Below are 6,725 nucleotides of genomic sequence, written 5' to 3' on the forward strand. Positions count from 1 at the left end.
TCACCATTGCAGACTTTTAGATAATAGGTTTGGGCTGGAGAAGAACACAATTTCTCCCATGAATCAAACTGGAACCAGAGATTTAAAAATCACTAGAGTCTACTTCCAGAGGTGGCTCAGTTTGAATCATTTTTAGCATACAGGGTAATAGTAAAGGGGCAAACAGATCTGAACTCTTAGGCTAAAAATGGATATCCTGGCAGCTCCAGGGTCCTTGGTAGATCATACACAAGACTTTTCCCTGAAACCTATGGTTCCTAAAATGGGATTTTTGTATGTAGCAGGATTCCTAGACAAAAATAAAGTTTGCCAAAGATTGTGCATAAGAATCATTGCAAAATTCACAGATCATTCAAGTTTATCCAAAACAAAGTTGCATAATGTGGATTAAAGCAGATAGTCCAGGCTAACCAAAGAGCTTAGCAGATTAAAGCTCCTGCAAGCAGGCGCAGGGTCCTGTCATGTCGGCCCCACCCCCGGGGTGCACGGAGAGGGCAATTGAGACTGGGTATGATGGTGCTCACCTATAATCCCAGCTCTTGGGAGGCTGTAAACAGGCGGATCACTATGAGTCCAATCTACTAGTGAGATTCTAAACAGGATGTAGACCCTTCCCTAAAATACAATCAATAGATAAATAAATAAAATTGAATTAAATTACAAAATCAAATGGATCTTCCCAAGAGAGCTTCCTCAACTTCAGCCTATGTTGTCAGTCAAATCACAGTATATCTGTCAGAGATGCCTTTTGTTCTATTACTCCTCTTCGTAAAATTCCAAAAAGTCTTAGCTTTTGGATTAGCAGGAAACACAGGAGATTCCTACCAAGTTTTCCCATCTGTACTCTCCAACCTGGTCTCTCACTGCCTCAGCAGCACCAGCTGTGCTCAGTGCATCCCTAAGGGCTTCCTTGAACTCATCTCTCGGGTTGATCCCTGAATCACCAAGCCTTGAGATGCTTCCTCTGCCATACTGTCCTCCACTGTATGCAAGGAGTGAGGATCCTGCTCCAGAACCAGCAGCACCAGCTCCTGCGCTGGGAATCCCTGCAGCCTTCCAGGACTGTGGCTGTCGGGCTCATGATCCTGCCTCTGCCTCTGTTCCCACTGGGCCTGCATGAACTCAGAGCTTCGGCGTCCTTGCTTAGATGCACGGTGTAAGAGACCACCCTTGGGCCTCAGTTTGCGTCTGTGAAAATAAAAATTCAACCTTTCTTAGCAGATTCAAAAGAATATTAAATGGCATAAAACTAGTGATAACTTTGATAATTTTGATTTTCAAAAACGACTTCTAGAGCTGGAGACATAGCTCAATGGTTTAAGCGCCTACCTGGCAAGTGCAAAGACTGAAGTTCGATCTCCACACTGTGCTGGCCCCACCCTGACCACAGATACCCAGTTAGGTGGTGCATTCCTGTGATCCCATTGCTAGGAAGGTTGAGACAGGAGGATCACTGTGAGTCTGAGCTACACATGCATAGTGATATATAGATATAGAAATAGATAGATTATATTGTTTGTTTGTTTTGTTTTGTTTTGTTTTGTTTTTCTAGATGGTAGAACTCTTTGCTCTGGAGCTGTGTCCCCTCCTCTTTCCCATTCTAGTCCATCTTTCTCTCTTCCTCATTCTCTTCTTTTCTTCTGTTACCATACATTTATTAGAGCATTTATCTGACCCAGAAAGTAGAATTAAAGTAGACATACACATGCATGAACAAAAAAAATGAAAACAAAAACAGAGAGAGAGGATCCTTTCTCTGAGAAACTAATTTTCAGAGATAACTATTGAGCAGTCCCTGCCTTATAGAGAAAAGTGCAAACTGAAGTGTGTGCTTGAAGAAGAGTAAAAGCCTAAGATTGAGCCCCTATAAGGGCTTTTGCAGATAGATCAAGACCTAGAACTGAATAGAAACTGTAAAGATAAAGGATGGGGCACATACAGAAAAGCACAGAGGTGGTATAGAAGCCAGGAGGGCCAGGCATTTCCAATTCGCCAAAGAGGCTTCCAGAGAGGATGAAAGCTGGGAAGTATGGGTGGAGGAGGTGTCCGCATGCAGCCTGTTGCAGTGCTGTGGGCATCTTGCCCCAAACCCATGGATTACTTGGTTTTCAAACAGAGATAACATATTTAAATAAAATATCTGATTTTCCCTTTTGCATAGAGTTTTTACTTTCCTATATGAGAGTGAATGGGAGAGAAGGAGGGGAGAGAGGAGAGAGAGAGAGAGAGAGAGAGAGAGAGAGAGAGAGAGAGAGAGAGGAAAGAGGTGACAGTACAACTTCTTGCTCTTTCCTACACTTCGCACTCCCTTCCCTGTAATCAAGTTTTTATGTCTTTGGCTCCATCCATTTAGACAAGGGCTCCGATGAATTCTCTGTTCTGCTTTCTGGTTTTATTTCTTTTTACTACACCCATAGTACAGTCTTAAAAATCTTTTGTCTTTAACATTTTAAAACAATCTACAAATATTAGCTAACCAATTCACACCTTAACCGCAGGAAGCTGGGTTAATGTTATTATTTCTGCTTTACAGATGAGCAAGCAGGATGAAGAAGATAAAGAGATGTGCTTGCATTTGCAAAAAAAGAGCAGAGAACTCTTGTGTTAAATGCAAGCACACCATTTCTGACTGCTGGCTGTCCTGCTGTCTTGTTACAAAGAAACTACTGATAAAAAGAAGGATGGTAAAGTGGGTCTAGAAATTGTGGAGGACAAATTTACTGCCTTGGGGAAGAAATATTACTAGCAAAAACTCATTTCATTCTTGGATACAATAGTGTGCTTATGTCTCTTTCCCACAGAATGATTCTTTGGGACAGAGACAAAGACAAGCTCACCTTAATAATAAGCACAAAATCTGACACTCGGTGTGTTGTTACCAACAATATGTATAAGGGAATATATAAGGTTTTTGATATAGAGGGTTATTTTCCCTGCCCAAGCTGTTCTGCCCTGCTAAATATAAAAAGTGATATTAACACAATTTCACTCATATATTTTCTTCCATCTATGAAGTTATCCTGATTTGAAATCCTGTTTTATCACTAATATGTCTTGGAACTGTGGACAGATCATTGAGGCTTATGAAGCCTTATTTTTCTCAACTGTGAAACAAAATAAAACATAACAGAATTACTACGGAATGCATCCTAAATATTGCTGTATAAAGAGGAGAGATATTATTGGAATAGAAAGGGGCATGAAGAAGCTCCTTGATTCTTTGCTGTCTTGAATGAAAGCATTATCACGTTTACTTCCCACACTGCCAAGGACAGAGAGATATCAAACCTTGCAGATGGCAAACACATGCTTTTGCAAAGGTGAAACTAAGGAAAGCTGTTTGGGACAAATTCCAAAGAACAAATTCAAAGTGGATTCAAGGGTAGAATTTTTGCCCATTGATATGTAACATACTTTCATAGGGTAAATGCTTTTTGTTACATGGAAATTTGGTAGAAAAGCATTTTATTTCTGTGAAACATTGAAAAACTGTCTGTGCCCACATTTTGCCTATGTCTACCACAGGAATTTTAAACTTGAGCATTTATCAATTAGTCATTAACCACTTGGATAATCTGTTTGGTAGTAGTTTTCACTCATGACCACTTGAGGATTGCATTTCTTTAAAAAAGAGCTCACTATTTCAGAGAATTGGTCAGAAGTTTATATCCTATTCATATTTATAGATGTAAAATTTGAATAAAATTTACACATTCACAGATAAATTAATGTACTGATCTGATGATTACTTTGAAATAAAAACTGGGTAGAAGAAGATATATATATATATATATATATATATATATATATATATATAATATATCACATTGAAATATGCAGTATTAAACTATTACATTAATCCTCAAATTGACCAGATGGTGAATATATTATTTCTTTTTTAAAATTAATTTGTAGTCTTACTTTTTTGTGACATTATTTCCCCTAAAGTGTCATATGGCATTCACCTTCCATGTTTCTTAAAAGTCAGAAATGCAGTTCAAGTGCATTTTAAGACAACTGTAGCACCCCTCAGACAGCCTGGTCTGCTCTGGCACCAGAATTTCCAGTCTGAGATTGAAGCTTCACTTGGAAAAGGGGGAGAAGGTGGAAGTATGTGCCTGACACTTAGATGATAAAATGTCCCTTAGAATTTGAACTCAGCATCCTGGTGTATCACAGAGAACGTACAAGAGGGCAGCAGAAAACAATTGTCAAGAAAAGGGATCAACAGCAAATTTTCAGCACTAGATTCTACATGCAGTATGCAAATTGCTTCTTCTGTTTCTCCTGAAGCTGGAACAGAGAACATCAAAGGCCATGTGAGCATTAAACATGCACTGTTTCATCTCATCCCTTAAAAGAGCATGGAATACATGAGCACACAGACAAAAAAAAATTAAAATCATTTCTACAAGATTGTGTAAGTGGATGTATTCAACTCAAATTATATGTACCTTACATTCTTGCATTTACTGCCTTGAATAGGCTTTTTGTCTATTTTTTTTTTTTTTCTGCATTGGATGGGAGGAGTAAAGTCTTGGACTAGCCCATCAATGACCGGTTTGAAGTATCAGAAAAATGTTCATAAATCCATTTTATTTGCATATATACTTATTGTGGAGGATTTCTAACTGGTGTCTACTTGTTACACCCAGCTGAATTAAACTAGCGTGATGCTGGGTGTGGGAGGTCCAGCTGAGGGTTGCTGCCAGCAGCATAAAGGCAGAACAGAAGCAGCTGCTGAAGTGCTGTTTGGAGAAGCTGCTGGAGCTGTTGGAAGCTGCTGGTTCTCCTGGAGGACCTTGTCATGCTGGCTTTCCTGACGAACTTTGGAGGAACTCTGGTCTTATCTTGGGCATCACTTCCTGGCTCTGGAGGGGAAGATGGTGCACTGCTCAGCCTCATGGAGAAGCCTGTCGCATTGGCTTTCCTGATGGGAACTCAGCTTCCCTCATCGCTGGAGGAGCTCGGGACCTCACTGTTGCTGAGGATGGCTGTGGTACTTGTCAGGGGAGCTCTGGTGCTTACCTTGAGCATTGCTTCCTGGCTCCAGTTCAGATCCCTCAGCCTGCTAGCACAGACCCTTCATCCCGCTTCTTCCTAGCTTCTACCACTGACCTTTGGGCCTTTCCACCAGAGATCCATGAAGCGGGTCTGCGTGAGACTGTCACAGGCTCTAGGCCTCCAGTTAGACTGGTGGGAGGCATTCGGATGAGCTCTAGGCCTTCAGCTGAAGTCTTTAGAGTTTCATGCGTGGATAGTTTTCTTGGACTTGTTGTATATAAATTTGGGTGGTTCATTATAACATACTACTATAAGATGTGTTCTGTGTGATATTGCTTCCCTTGGAAAGAAACCCCAAACTGCAACACTTGGTAACATACTGCTATCAAAAGGGCCTTGTTTCTGCTACATTTTCCTGACCCTGATTTTACTCTAACCGTACATTTTATAAATGTGTATGAATAAATATATAATAAATATTTTTATATATTTTATTTAAATATTCTATACAACCAAAAATTCTTTCATAAAGAATATAAAGATGGGAATCAGGCATGGTGGCACACACCTATAATCCCAGCCCTTGGGAGGTTAAAACAGGAGGATGGCTACGCATTTGAGACCAACCTCAGGTCTGCAAGAGTGAGCAGAGCCATCCTGAACTGCATAGTGAGATCCTATCTAAAACAAACAAACAAAAAAGACAAAAAACCAAATACTGAAAGGAAGGAAATGAATTTATAAAAATAATAGTGTATGTTCCTGTTCCATCCACTCACAGTATATAAATGCTATAACTTTAGATATCTCTCCTTCTATCTCTCTTTTTCTGACTTCCCACTTCTTTATTAACTTGTATATCACCCAATTGTAGGAAACACATTTTAATTACACTGTCTATTTGATAAGATCCTAATTCATCATCTTTGTTTTCAAGTAAACTTGAAGTTTAGCAAAGGGATCAGTTAACTGAAGAATCTGGAATATTTATTATATTGGTAGAAAATAAACACACAATTAATTCTTTAAATAACTATAAAGTTTATTCTTTGTGTTTTGCCTTTTTAGCTTCCTGGGCAAAATCATAGTGACTAGGAATAACAAGCACCCTTACAAAAGACAGCAAGAAGGTAGTCAAGAAGGAAGATGTTCACAGATATTTTAAGAGACATAAGTGAGAATTGAAAGTATTGCTATTTTCATATAAGAAATATTGGAAAAGTACTAGTTACAGGGACTTAAGGAAATAAATTGTTCCTAATGACCTCACACATTACAAATTTAGCAGTGAACTTCTGCTCTGTTGAATAATGAACATTCATTGGTAAAATTCAAGCTAAATATTCAGGAGGTTCAGGGTAAAGGCTGCCTAACTTCTATGGCATGACCCACAATCAAACAATGGAGGAGCATGACTGAAGCTCTTATTCAAGTCAAGACTATTGGCGGTTCTAGTCTTTATCTGGTCTGTGTTGATTTTACTAAAAAATACAGTGATCACATACAGGCGCATCAGTGCTCACCTCCAATCCCACCTGAAGCAGGAGGCTTGCCTTGGAATGTGGACACATCCTGTCTCATATGGAAATGAAACTAGAAATAAACAGCTGCGTCCATGATGTATAGCAGTGGTCTGCCCTTGCCTACCATGCTACAGGCCATAGGTTTAATGTCCAGAAATGCTGTAAAACACCATTTGGAAAAATCCAAAAGCTAACAAC

Source organism: Octodon degus, unplaced genomic scaffold (genome assembly GCF_000260255.1).
Source record: "Octodon degus isolate 3935 unplaced genomic scaffold, OctDeg1.0 scaffold00154, whole genome shotgun sequence".
In the NCBI taxonomy this organism is placed as follows: Eukaryota; Metazoa; Chordata; class Mammalia; order Rodentia; family Octodontidae; genus Octodon; species Octodon degus.